General features: G+C 31.9%; 1 long non-coding RNA gene across 1 annotated transcript; it reads right to left on the reverse strand.

The window, feature by feature from the left end:
* Positions 1–265: 265 nt before the first annotated feature.
* On the reverse strand, positions 266–3,771 carry LOC127732591 (uncharacterized). The gene is made up of 2 exons (XR_007996328.1): positions 3,526–3,771; positions 266–812 (listed from the first exon to the last, which is right to left on the reverse strand). It is a non-coding gene; the product is annotated as an uncharacterized LOC127732591 (long non-coding RNA).
* Positions 3,772–15,728: the final 11,957 nt, after the last annotated feature.

Raw genomic sequence — 15,728 nt, forward strand, 5'->3', positions numbered from 1 at the left:
CATTGTTTAAGAACAAAAAATCAAGCACAATTAACTGTTAAGTTTCATTGGTAAGAACACAATTTGCAATTTCACCAAAATACAAAAAACACAAAATACAATGAAAGCCAGAATATACCATATGAAATGTGACAATGTTTTAAATGTAGTGTGTAACAACTAGAAGCATCAAGAAGTCTGACTTTCTCACTTAGAAAGGGTAAAAAAAATTGATAAAAACATTGCGAAAAAATGAAAATAAAATGAAGTGAAATCAAGTTCAACATTTTTATTTTAATGTCTGGATAATATTATTTATTCAATGTAAATCCAGTAAAAACAATTGTTGTCACTTCATAAATTTAAAAAAGCTTGATTTTTTTTCAAGCGAAAAGCGGTTAAAAACTGGATCACACTTGAGACTTACATGTTCATCTTTTAATAATGTTTTGTAGATCATCACAGTATTTAAAGTTTAAAAAAACTGTTTCACAAAAATAGAGATTGTCTAAATTCAACATTGTGATAATATGTATCATTTTGAAATTTCTTCTTTCAACTATCCCATATTAATTTCAATTGTGCTGGCATTTTGTAAAGATTAACATTATCCCACTTAAAAGAGACAAGAATGTGTTCAGTTGTTGTTTGTTCAAGATTTTGGAATCAATGTACCAGTCTGCTACTCCTGTCCAAAATATCCATTAAACCAATCGAATGTGTTGCTGTCACTTTAGTTACTTCTATCCATGGTAAATTCTCCAGACTGTCTGGTCTGATCAATTTCCATTGTTCTGCTTGAAGATGCTGTGGGTACTCATAGAAAGTAAAATCTAAAAAAGAAAACAAATTATTCTAATGATCTATTTCCGAAAAAAAAGATGATTTAGATAGTGAGGATAATACCATTCTTTGTAAATGCATTTCTATTCAGAGTAACGGTACATGTTGCTTCATTTTTTTTTAATTACGTTACTTGTAAAAACACCTTATTTCATAAAAGCATATATTTTTTTTAATTTTAAAGTTTAGTTTAATTACATCAAATACCAGAAACAGTTGATGATTTTAACTATTGCTATATGTTCAACAGTTAGCCGGATTTGTTGAATAGCATCAGACAAAGGACATGGTACAAGATAAGGGACTTATATTTTGGCAGAATATTTTACTTAAATTCTTAATTTTCCTTTTAAATTGAGGAAATGCCAAATTAAAAACTACTATTTTTCGGTCAGTGTCATCACAATCCATCAAAGTTATACACTCTTATGAAGAAAAACCTTAATTTTGAATAAACAATTTTTGACTAATTTCAACAGGGTGTTTACAAAGGTATTGGCAGCATGAATGGACAACCATATGTTTTGTAATAGTGTGAATTTGAACCATATATATAATTTGATAAGTTTTTATTACTCTTAGTATGTGAACAATATTATTCAGATAAAAAGGCCTATAAATGCATAAATACAAGCAATCTGGCTACAATGCATGTATTAAATATTCATTTTTTTAAACTAAAATTTCGAGAAAAAAAATATGTAGTCTTTTCAAATTTGCCTTTTTAAGATATGAATATAAGTCTTTGATTGAATATTGAAAAATTTGACATAAGGACCAAATATAGGACTTCTTGATCCTTCTTCTTTCAAGAGGTCACATGTGCCATTTCAAAAGACGTTTATTTTTAAAGAATATTGACCTAATACATGTAGTATTCATACTTGATATCTTAAACATATTGCTGGTATAAACCTTTGATAAAAGTTTCATAAAATTCTGGCAAGAATTGAACAAATGAGAGCGCTAACATTGCAATTTTCCATAGGATTAATATTTCCAAGGGCAATTGATTTTCGAACTCGTCCAAAACATTGCTAATATTTACCTATAGTATAAATTTTCAAAACTCTGGCAAGAATTGTTCACATTAGAGCATTCATTTGGCAATTTTCACCATAATTAATATTTCTAAGGGGCATAACTCTTTAAAAATAAATGAAAGGCACGGCTTTTTAAATTCGTTCAAGAAATTGCTAATTTAAAACTATGAAATAAGTCTCATAAAAATCTGGCATGAATTGTACACGTGACAGCGCTTAGTAGATGGGACGGAAGGACGAACGCCAATATTTCTATGTCCCCCGCAACGCGTTGCACCGGGGGGAAATATAGTCAATGTAAGTGTATATTAATTGTTGGATCACAATAAATTTCTAACTGTACTACTTGAAATGATTTACCACAAACTGGTATATCGATAAGGATCGCTTTACCAGAAGCTCTGGAAAGGTATTTTTAAATCTAATTTAAATGCTGGAAACCCTTGATACATATTTGATGATAAAGTTTAGAAAAACTCAGTTTTTAAGAAGTCTAGGTCCGATGTTAGAATAGGTAACAGAAGAAACTAAACAAAAGGACAATGATACAGCAATTAACAAAGGACTACTAGCAGTTACTGACATGCCTGTTCCAGACCTCAATTATATGAAAATCAAGATTAGGAATTTAGTATCATACCATCATAAAATATACAAGAAGAACATGACATGCATTTCTTTACTTTTTGTGTGTCTATGATTGTTTAAAAAATAAGGAGATGTGGTATGATTGCAAATATGACAACTATTTACCAAAGTTCAAATGAAGTGGATGCAGGCAATTATAGGTAACTGTACGGCCTTCAACAATGAGAAAAACCCATACTGTATGGCTATATAGTACCGTAATAGTCGGCTATTAAAGGACCGACATGAAAATATAAAGCTATTCAATTGACATAACTAACGGCCTAATTTATAACAAAACAATTTACGAAAAACAAATATGACAGCTGTGAACCAACGACAACTACTGAACTACAGGCTTGATTTTTTTTTCAAAATAGTTATATAAAAACTAGAAACCTATTAAAAAGAATATGAAAGTTCTTCACACACACATAAAGATTCTAACATCAACCTCAGTTGGTCTCTGTAGGATACTTGTCTTACATATCTATATTCAAACTGTATCTTCTGGGCTTTTTTTTAATAGTAAGTTTAAACAGTCAGGGGAATTTTTGAAATAATCACTTATAAATAGCAAAAAATATCAACTTAATTGGGGTCTGAAGCCTTGATAAAAAAATAATTTTGTATTTTGTATTTTGTAGTTTTACTAAAATTTTAAACATACAGGTTTATATTATATCTTATTATGAGTAAATTTGAAAAAAAGAAACCTCTTTAAAATGATTCTTTGAAATAAAATAGAATTATGATATATATTTATACAAGTGATTTTCATGTCATTATCCCAGATTCAGTACAAGGTCATCACCTGACATGACCGGTCATCCTTTAAACACAGATGTTGGTTCTGATAATTTTAGCAAACGTGATTAGTCTCTGGATCATTAGTATATATCTAAAGTTACATAACATTCAGATGTTACTGAACCAGTGATTTAAGATATCACTCATTTAAGTAATTCCCCTGATTGTTAACGGTGATAAATTGATGTTATAAAAAGGAAATTTGACAAATTTATAACCTCACCTTTTTCTTTTATTTTCTTTATTTGAGGAGCACTGTTGATAATTCGAATACACTGCACCCAGGCCACTATTAGAACTTTGAGTTTTTCTTTTCTTTGGTGATTCATCTGTTTTAATACAAATTATACACAGTTTTAAACAGTGCTTAAAAATTAGTTAGAACAGTGCATACAAAAATAAGGGTATATAGGTCATTATCAGAGTGAATGAGAGTACCTTATGGTGCATTTTCAATAAGTTTTCCAAAAACGAGTTTACCCTGGGAGATTATAACGTACAACCACGTATAAAAATATAAAGAGCAAAATATCTTAAAATTGAAAAGTGTCAAGTCTTAATTTACTTTTAAGTTGTTTTGAAGCCTTACATGTATACATAACCAATAAGGATAGGCAGTGGAAATAAAGAAACTTTTCAGTATTAATTTACCCACAATAATGCTTATTATATCTGTACACTTATCATATTGACCACTTCTGATTTAAGCACTGGAGGGATATAAGTTTGCACAAAACTGGCACACAAGTGGCAGTAAGCTTTAACAATTAAACTAAATAAAAGTTATGGCTACTGGATCAAGGCAAATAAATAACCTAACAAATATAAATGTTGCCCAATTTCCTTTATAACATCCAGCAGCCATAACTTTCATTTAGTTTAAATTAGATAATGGTTTACTTTTACAAATTGTGACTTGGATGGAGAGTTGTCTCATTGGCACTCATACCAAATCTTCTTATATCTATTGACTGAGGTCTTAAAACTTTGCAAATAGCATTCTCCGCAGACATATGCAATTATATAAAACATTCCAAACTGTTTTAATAATGGTCAGAAAGTAATAAAATTTGGCACTTATGCTACTAAGATATCATGCTAAGTAAATGTAAAGTTTCATTAGAAATACCAACATTTTGGTGTCTAATAGGCTTCAGACCACAATTAATTCCCCTTGTTCGTGGGATATAGTTCCCAAGTATTAAATTGGGTGTTTCTTGCGAACTATTCTGACTACTGTTTTGTTTGAGATGTTTACTTTTCAAGTGGTCCTATCAGTATCATATTACTATCCCTAAGAACTAAGTTAGTCATTATTCATGTTGATGGTCAATATAACCAAGGATATATAACTAAAATACTAATATACATCCTTGATAAAAATGAATCATGCCAAAGGAATAAAGTTATAATAAATTTCCCCATCAAAAAGTGAGTATCGAGTTATTACTCACTTTTTTTACTCGATACTCACTGTTTTACTCGATACTCACTTTTGACAACTCGATATTCACTTTTTTAACTCGACACTTGGTCTCTACTAAAAGTAAATCTCGTCAATAGAACTATGAAAATTTCAATCGAATAATATTTGCCAGTATTGACAACTTGATGAGTATTATGATATGTGTGTAACTTAGAATTATGCAACATCTCAAAATCCGAAGTGATCACATAGATGAATAAAGAAATGTTAAATGAAAATGGGAATGTTTGGCTACTCAAGACAAAACAATCCCGAATTAACTGTATACCTCCATTTCTTATTCATTAACATATACCATAACATAAAAATATGACAAACATTTTTGTATTCTAAATGAACTTGGGCAAACCTCGGTTTTTGTCGAGCCTTCGACTTTTGTCGAAAAAGCGAGACATAGCGATCCTACATTCCGTCGGCGTCGTCGTCGTCGTCGTCGTCGTCGTCGTTGTCGTCGGCGGCGTCCACAAATATTCACTCTGTGGTTAAAGTTTTTGAAATTTTAATAACTTTCTTAAACTATCCTGGATTTCTACCAAACTTGGACAGAAGCTTGTTTATGATCATAAAATTATATTCAAAAGTAAATTTTGTAAAAAAAAAATTCCATTTTTTCCGTATTTTACTTTAAATGGACTTAGTTTTTCTGCCAGGAAACATTACATTCACTCTGTGGTTAAAGTTTTTGAAATTTTAATAACTTTCTTAAACTATCCTGGATTTCTACCAAACTTGGAAAGAAGCTTGTTTATGATCATAAGATAGTATCCAGAAGTAAATTTTGTAAAAAAAAAAAATCCATTTTTTCCGTATATTACTTATAAATGGACTTAGTTTTTCTGCCAGTTAACATTACATTCACTCTGTGGTTAAAGTTTTTAAAATTTTAACAACTTTCTAAAACTATCTTGGATTTGTACCACACTTGGACAGAAACTTGTTTATGATCAAAAGCTAGTATCTAGAAGGAAATTTTGATAAAATTTTGTTCCATTTTTTCCGTATTTTACTTATAAATGGACTTAGTTTTTCTTCCAGTCAACATTACATACAGTCTGCAGTTTAAGTATTTAAAACATTTATTAGATTCATAAATTATCCTGGATTTTTACCAAACTTGGACAGAAGCTACTTACAATCAAAAGATAGTATAGAGAGGAATATTCTTATTTATTTTTTCCACATTTTTGTTGAGCCTGCGATTAACAGTAAAAGTAGGCGAGACACTGGGTTCCGCGGAACCCTTACGAATTTTTCATATTCATATTCAGAAATCATATTTTAAATATCAATGAATTTTTTTCTCTTCATATTTTCTATGGATTAAAAAGTATATCTTACCAAAACTCTCCGGCATAAGTAAGCTTCGGACTCTTCTTCCTTGAAAACGAAATTCCATTCAGCTTATTTTCATTTCTAGGGGACTCCATCTTTCTCTTTCTTTGACCAAAGTACGCAACAGAATGACCTCGTTTACTGGTTGTGATAACAAAACACGCGCCTATATGGATATGACATAATCCCCCACTGGCCACAGCATAATCCTCGATTAATAGTGTATCGCGGAAGTTCTACAACTTTAAAGACGTAAGACATTTAAATGCATATTTTGTCCAAATTTCTACTTGCATTTTTCAGATTATTATATTTGAAAAAAATTTCATGAAAAAAAATTTAATTTATACTCCCAGTTTTCTAAAAGCAGACTAAAACATATTTTGTTTGACTCAAATCAGCTGCAACAGCATCAAAACAAAGAACAAGGAAGGTCATGATGTAACTTCAAAGCAATCCCACCTCAGGATATCACTTACTAATGACTGCTGACCAGACAGAATAAATGATCTTTAACCAATTGATTAGATCAAGCTACTTAAATTAAATAACAGAACTATAGTGTAGAATTTATCATGAAAAATCAGTACAAAATCGAGGAAAATCAGTACTATAATCGGGGGAAAATCACTTTCTGCCGTACTCGGTTATAGGTAGTGTAAGAATAACCATAGAAGTATTCAATATAATACTTCCATGTTATTACTGTGTCTTGGGTCAGTCAGAAGGATATAACACACACTGTTTCATTAAGATTAGCATCCCCATGATAGTACTTATAATCAGATGATAAGAAACATGTTTATTGCCCACTGGATATAACCCTCTTGGTTCTATCATTATTGTCATATGGTGGTCATTATTCTCGAAATATCATATTTGTTGAAAGTATATTATATCTAAATCAAATGTTACCGTAAATTCATATTATCAAATAACTTCTTTTCACTGTTAAACTGCAAAGTTTTATGCAGCGTAATATTCTCAACTTTTTTTTGGAGAGATTTAATTTCATCTTCAGACTGAAATGCAGTTTTAAAACTTTACTTGGCAGAAAGTCTATTGAAAATAAATCAAGTCGGACTTGCTTGTTATCGTGGGTGTTCGGTTGAAATTAACAATCGAACATAGTAAGAACTGAAATCGTGACAAAACCGCATAAAACGAATATTCTGTTGAAATAAATCTTGCAGCGAAAATATATTGTCTCATATACAACTTTAATTAATTTCAATTTTTTGACATGTATGTAGATATATTCTTCGGCATAAATTGATTGGATTCAATCTGATGCTGTGATTAGTTCAAATAAGGGGAAAATAAATCCCCACGAGAATGACTAGTTAATATTTCAAGCCATGCTTAAAATTACGGATAAGTTGCTCAAAGTGGGATATTTTTTTATTTTACTTTTATGTGGAAATCGAGAGGTTCTTATATTGTTATTTTTCTCATAGTGCTATTATACATTAACTGCCTTTTGCGTAATTTAAGCCACATTAATTCATAAAATCAAATTGTGAATTATAGAAAATATCGTTCTTATTACGGAAAATAATACGCATGACGTCCCGCAGAAAGTGACGTTTTGATGAAATTCGAACGCTTGACGTCGCACCAAGCATTCGGAATCCTTAGGTTTTATTCATGCAGTGCTATTAAAAAAAATTACCCACTCACCCCTACCTTTCCTTCCACAATTTTGATTACATATAATTTAGATTGTCATATTTGAAAATCTTTTAAACTCCTTTCTATATTTCATTGTTTTTGAAAGAAAAAAGGTACCGGTTAAATTTAAGAAAAATCTACAGAAAATTATTTCCCGCCAAATTTTCAATGGTTTATATCTCAAAAACAAGCACACGGACCCTTCATTATTTTCTGCTTTTTTAATTTCTTTATTTTTATACTATCAATATATAACAGTCTTCGAAAAAGCCTGTTACTTTAAAAATGAATAGCGAATATCCTAACGTCAAACTAGTCAAATCTGTAAAATAATAAACAGGCAGTAAAACAATTTATAGTTCACTTTTTATACGCCCGTTTACGGGACGTATTATGGTGTACCGTCGACCGTCTGTCCGTCTGTCCGTCCGTCCGTCGTTAACATGTCGGACATTAATTCAAAAACGCTTTAACCAATATACATGAAACTTTGGTGAATTGTTTATATCTGTCGACGTGAGCTCCCTTTCGTTTTCTATAAATTTCACATTTATCATTTCCGAGTTTTGGGGTTTATTCATTAAAAAAGGGAGGATTTTCCAGTTTTCGGACAATAACTCAAAAACAATTTCACTAATTTGCATGAAACTTTTGTGAATTGTTCATACCTATTGACGTGAGCTCCCTTTCGTTTTTTTATAAATTTCGAATTTATCGTTTCCGAGTTTTGGGGTTTTATTCATTAAAAAGGGGGGATTTTCCAGTTTTTGGACAATAACTCAAAAAAAATTTCACCAATTTGCAAGAAACTTTTGTGAATTGTTTATTTCTATCGACATGAGCTCCCTTTTGATTTTTATAAATTTCAGACTATACGTTTCCAATTTATGGGGTTTTATTCAATACAAAAAGCGTGATTTTCCAGTTTTCGGACAATAACTCAAAAATGCTTTCAGCATATTGAAACTTTGGTAAATTGTTTATATCTATTTTTGTAAGCTTCCATTTGATTTTTATAAATTTTCTATTTTATGCTTCCGAGTTATAAGATTTTATTTGTTTATAGTCTGACAACAGATTTACTACGTATTACGCTACAGCAATGTGTATTGCACAACAGCAAGAAATCTTTCATGTAACTAATTTCAAGTTCTCTGACTACATTTATTCAGAAACCTATAATATATCAAATATTTAATTACAATCCAAATTCAGACCTGTATCAAGCTTGAATATCGTGTCCATTTTTGCCCAAACTGTTCAGGGTTGGACCTCTGCGGGCGTATCCAGCTGCGCTCAGCGAAGCAGTTTATTTCAAAATATTATCACGAGCAAGATTAAAGTCGTATTGAATCTGGCGCGCTGCATTTGCGCCAATTTTTACAAAATTCAAACTTTCTTTCGCGCCACTAGTTTATATTTCATTTGCGCCGAAAAATAAAAACCACATTTGCACCATTTTACAGGTAACATATATGAAAAAATTTAGATATTTCATTGCTTCATCGTGAATAGGATTTTTGTTGTAAGAGTATTTCCCTAGGTAACTAATTAATTTCATACTCATATAAAACTGTAGGTCACGTACGTAGGTTTGAAACTACATAGTGCTCACATGTATATCCACTTCATTTGAACTTTGCGGGTGGATATATAGTTGTCTCATTTGCAATCATACCACATCCTCTTATTTTTATGTAAATGAGATAAGTCCGTAATTTTTAATGACCACACATATAAGTCATCCAGTGTACATGAGTACATCCATAGCCATTGCTTACAAGCCTTAATTCAGAACAACGGTAGTTTTGGTTTTACTCTAGTGTATAGACTACAGTGCTTTCTTTTAGGTTTTATGATCTCTATCACTGAGTTTTAAAGTTAGAGTGAAAAGTCTCTTATTATTAAGAAAGTATCTGTGTATAGTGCTTTGACTGATGTTACGATGACTGATTTAGGAGGAATATGTTTTATTATGCAATCAAAAAACTGTTAAAGTTATCATCTAAAGTCTCTTTTAGATAAAACTATTTTGATACTATATATTTACCTGGGACCGTGTCAATGAATTTGTCCCTGGAGTAGACCGTGTCTTAGGATGGTCTTAGGACACGTCTTAGTCCTAAGTCAGATTAACAGAAGTCTCCGTAAATAAGATCATAAACTTGGTCCTAAAGTTAGGATATATAGACAGGGACCGTGTCATCGAAGGTGTCTTAGGACTAAGATATGTCCTAAGATAATCTTAGGAGAATTTTGCTCTTAGCCGTGTTTCGAAAAGATCTTATCTTAGGATATGTTCTAATTTTGATCCCAACTTAAGGACTACTACATTAACAAACTGTCTTAGGATAGAATTTCTGTTTGTATCCATCTGATAAGTTAAGCCTTTTTCAACTTATTTTTATAGTGTGTTCCAATGTTGTACTGTTACATCACTGTCCCAGGTTAGGTGGAGGGTTTGGATCCCGCTAACATGTTTTACCCTGCCACATTCTGTATGTATGTGCCTGACCAAAGTCAGGAGCCTGTAATCAGTGGTTGTTGTTTGTTGATGTGTTACATATTTGTTTTTCGTTCATTTTTTTTTACATAAATTAGGCCGTTAGTTTTCCCGTTTGAATTGTTTTACATTTGTCATTTCGGGGCCTTTTATAGCTGACTATGTGGTATGGGCTTTGCTCATTGTTGAAGGCCGTACGGTGACCTATAGTTGTTAATTTCTGTGTCATTTGGTCTCTTGTGGAGAGTTGTCTCATTGGCAATCATAACAACTTCTTTTAAAAACACAGAGTGGACGTGGCAGGGTACTTGTATATCCCAACAACAAAAAGACAGTAAAGACTGATCTGAGAGTACTCGCAGCTACTAACAACTAATAAAAAAATCATGCATCTAAGACTACATTATCAATCAGTACACATCCAATGGATTTAGTGTAAAGACGTCATAAACAGTCAGAGAAAAACATGACCATGAGCAATGCCAAGATACAGGTATCGACAGATTGTAGATCCATGACAATTTTAACTTTTAGGATAATTTTATGATGTCCTAGCATATAAACAAACATGGCTGTCGCCATCATGCACTGTGATGTGTCTGTGTCTGTTAAATTCGGACTTCTTTTCTTACTCATTCTGTAGGGTTACGGTACAGCAATACAAAATAGATAATTTATGTCCTGAGTTTTTATACCAAGATTACACGAGATTCCCCTTTGAACTAAAAAATCTAAACAGCACTTAGGACTACGATATGACATCTTCGTTAAGATTATCTTATGATACCTTCGATATACAGTCTGAGATATATCATAAGACAGTCCTATAATTTGTCCTAAGATATATCTTAAGACAAATCTTATGACACTTTCGATGACACGGCCCCAGGGGTGTCTTAGGATAGTACGAGAATAGTCTTAACAGTTACGATGTACTAAGTCGAAATAGAAACATTAAAAATATATATTATATATATTATATAAACAAGTCTAAATTGAAAACAACGTTCAAGCCTATGATTGCGTTGGATAAAAACCGCAATTTTTATACGTGTGCATGAAAAACAAATTTCTTGGTAGAGGGGTCTAAATACATCACAAACAACATTTTCGAAAAGACCAAAAAAGTGAAAAAGTATATTTTAAGAAAACGTATTTGACTAACAGGTCGAACAACGGATGTTCTTAAACTCTGCTGACTGCCATTGGCGATTGCCAAATAAATTGATCACCAGATGTAACAAAATGGATCTTAATAATAATCTAATACCAAACAGAAAACAATATATATGACATAAACTCCATAATAAAAATACTAATACAATATAAAACTATTATACTGTTATAATAATTAAACTAATTAAACAAAATATTCTTAAACAAGTTTTTTAAGGGACCTATCATTTTTTACCTGGGAAAAAAAGGGAGGGCTGGTCAAGATGAAGGTAAGTTCGAGTTGTTTTTCTTCTGTAACTGGAAAAGGGGGGGGGGTCAATTATATTTATATATTCAAAGTAGGGGATAAATTTTATCGCTAATTAAACATTTGTGAACTTTTGAATTTTAAAGCATATAAGATTCAATTGTGTGACATTATTTTAAATTTGTAGACTAATTTGGTCCATAAATCAACATTGAGGTTTATAGTACTAAGTATTCTGTTTGAGTTTTAGAAAAAAATAAGCTGAAGTATATTTAATAATTTCATAGTATTACGCTCTTCTAAAATAATTCGTGCTGCCCTTTTTGAAGCCAAAAATTCTATCATTATTAGCAAAATGTTTGCACCTGACCAATTTGTTTGAACAATAATAATTGAATTGTGGAAAACATTTGAATTTCGGTTTCAGAAAAAAAAACGGACTTCTTTTCTTACTAAGGCCGATTCAATGCATGTATAAATGAAATGAAGTGGACCTATGGACAAAGCAATGTTATATAGCTAAAATTGCATGCGCATCAGAAATAAAGTCTGTAACAAGGTTTTGTAAACTTTTAATTATACATTAAATTACATGCATTATATGCCATTTATTTCACTAAATATTCTTATTTATTAAATAAATGTTTTAGGACGGTCCTAAGACAATTGTAGTTAGTTATCAAATGTTAGGACTGTCCTATGATAGCTTTGTTTTAATGTTAAGACATGCCTCAAATTCGTCCTCTAAAAACATCCTAAATAATGTCCTAAGACATATCTTAGGACATATCCTAGGATACTTTCATTGACATGGCCTCTATATTATTGGCGCAAATGATATGTTTTATTTTGGCGCAAATGAAATATGGGTTGGGGCGCAAATCAGAGATTATTTTGGGGCAAATAAAATGCGAATTGGCGCAAAAGCAAAGCACCGCTTAAAATCAACCCGTTTTGTTTTCATTATTTATGATTTTAATCAAGTGACACAGGCTGTGTTTAATTAACAAAGGCTCAAATTTCGATGAAACAAGTACAACTTTAATCTGAACTAGTTTACGATCCATAACAAATATCAGATGTTACGCTAACCAAATATTACCGGGGTTCCTCGTTTTCTAGAAAGAAATATAGATCAAACATTTCCTATAAATCTGTATTATGAACAATCTTTGTACAGTGTACCATACCATATGTATTTGTCATGTTTTGTAGATTTTAAAATTATATTTAAAGTGTGTGTGATTTTTTTTCCCTTTCCTGTGATTAATATAAAAAGAAGAAGATGTGGTGTGATTGCCAATGAGATAGTCAGCAATTAAAGTTCATTACGCAGAACCTTCAACAATGAAGAAAACCCAAATCATGTAGTAAGGTATAAAAATGTCAACTACTCAACAACTCTCAATATCAGCACAACAATCTGCAAATTTGCAAAAGCAAATTTTTGTTCTCTTCCCTCGCCGGGATTCGAACTCATGCTATTGGGATATCGAGCCACCTAGACTGCACACACACACACATATATATAATTTATCGGCCGTCCCACTGTCTATATCACTCTGCTCAGCTCTTAATAAAATTGCTTATCGTCCTTCCCTACGCCTATATCATCCTGCTCAGTCGCTCCGTAATTCTTGTATTACGGCTTTGAGACGAGAGCAGGCATTATCAGCGACGTCACAATGTCTGAGGAGAAGTTATCAGTGACGTCACAATGTGTGAGGAGACGTTCTCAAGCTTGCTTTCGTCAAGCGCAAAACTGTCTAAGGGAGAGAAAAAAGACCAGTAATAGAACGATAAACAGATAATCGGGGGTTTTTTTTCGTATAGATATCGTAAAATATCAGCCGCTCGACACAATGTGAAGCTTTTAAGCTCGTTCGCTGCGCTCACTCGCCAGAAAAGTTCACATTGTGACTCGCGGCTGGTATTTTACGATATCAATGTGTAGATAACCCGATAATCTATACATATATATTATAACGAAAGAGCAACGACCTAAAATTAAAAAAAAATGCAATTAAAAAATATTAACGTTAATCTGGGACATAATATATCAGTAAGTATAATAGTCCCAGCGTTAATTGATTTACTTTTTTATTAATTTGATTTTGAAGCGTTAGAATTTTAACTTCAATGCACACACAAGTCTTTCTTTTTAAGCATTAGAGTCGGATTTAGGAAGCAGGGGGCCGGGGTCCTCCCTTATGGAGCTTTGAATATAATAAATGCATAGACTTTTTACAAGTATCACTTCAAACATTGCCCCCCCCCCCTTTTTTTTCCAAAATCCGCGATCAGCATCTGAGTATGGGGTTTACTGATTGATGGGATAAGGCCAGGAAAGACATATATATACATGGTAAAAAATATTAGGGAAAAATCCAATAGAAGAAACGTTATCGGCTACTATGCACAAAAACCTGCAGGTTTAATTTTACACGACTTTATGTATACTCAATCTTAAAACTCAAAGTTTTTGTAATAATAAATACTTTATATTAATTAAATTTTGGTCAATACTTATTGAATCGAAACATAAATCCGCATTTAATAAGTGTGAGAAAAAAATAAAAATTGGTTTTTTTTCTATCTATTATTTTTTTATTGGGAGGCTAGGGGTTTTGAGTGTCATTCATCTGATTAAGACCAAACGATTATCAGCTAATCTTTTCAGTGTATTTTTTTCAATAAATACAATCATTTCACCAAAAAAATCTTATTTAATTGAAAGCTTCGAGTTCAAGGATGCTTCTTTTTAATTGAAACCTCCTCGGTATACCAAAGATAAAAATGGATAACGAACAACCACAAATAAAGTAAATAAACGTGAACCTATTCTAAAACGTGCTTTTTTATTTCTGTTCGTCATTCCATTTTTGTTTTTGTTGTTACAATTTATCTCAGCAAAGTAGTATATTGTCAATGTTTTTCAATTTTAACTAATTCGGTGCAGTGAATTAATACATATGAAATATATAAATGACAATTCAATGTACTACGCAAATATTGCGAATCGCATTGATTTTATAATTCTCCTATTTTAATAATACTGGTTTTCCTCATTTAACAATATTAATTGAAGTAAAGATATCATTCAGGCAGCAACCCAACAGCATAAAAATAACTCAGTATTGACCAGTATATGAAGGGCGCGAGCGAGAAATTTGGACTTCTACTATAATGGAAGCCTTGCACAAGGCGTACAGACCACTCACATACTTTTGTTGCAAGAGTTCTTAACGTGCATGCAGATAGCGTGGTACTCAGAGTCTCTCTATACGATTACACGAGGCATCCAATATAACATCCAAACCATGAATGGACGTGGCTGCTTATCTATACATCCCGCAGATCCAAAGGACGCAAGGGAAGATAATTTGAAGAACTGACTATCTTCGTAAAGGAAAATGAGCACACCGTTAAAAAGCAAACTTACTGACTGACAGTTAAAATTAAAGCCAAGCATGTTGCTTTCCATTTATGATGCGCTTGTATAAGAAAGTAAAATTAGGTGACTATGCATAGAGAGTACGTTTTTGTCCAACGTAATCATAGGTTTGAACGTTGTTTTCAATTTAGACTTGTAAATATATATAGCACAAACAACATTTTCCAAAAGAACAAATGAGTGAAAAAGTATATTTTAACAAAACGCATTTGACTAGCAGGTCAAACAACTGATGTTCTTAAACCCTGCTGACTGCCATTGGCGATTGCCAAATAAACGGATCACAAGATGTATCAAAATAGATCTTATTATTAATTTATTACCAAACAGAAAACAATAAACTTGCGGAAAAGATGGTATACCGCAAACATGAGGTGCAAAGATTTGTACACCATATCCGGATTTCGACAATTAATGTCTCTTCAGTGATGTTAGGAATCGAAATGGTATTTGGAAGGCCATATAATTTACCTCAATTTAGGATAGACTCTTGAATTTTGTACGTGTGCATGCAAAACAAATTTCTTGGTAGAGGGGTCTACATACAGCACAAACAA

Source organism: Mytilus californianus, unplaced genomic scaffold (assembly GCF_021869535.1).
Source record: "Mytilus californianus isolate M0D057914Y unplaced genomic scaffold, xbMytCali1.0.p SCAF_25, whole genome shotgun sequence".
Classification (NCBI taxonomy): domain Eukaryota; kingdom Metazoa; phylum Mollusca; class Bivalvia; order Mytilida; family Mytilidae; genus Mytilus; species Mytilus californianus.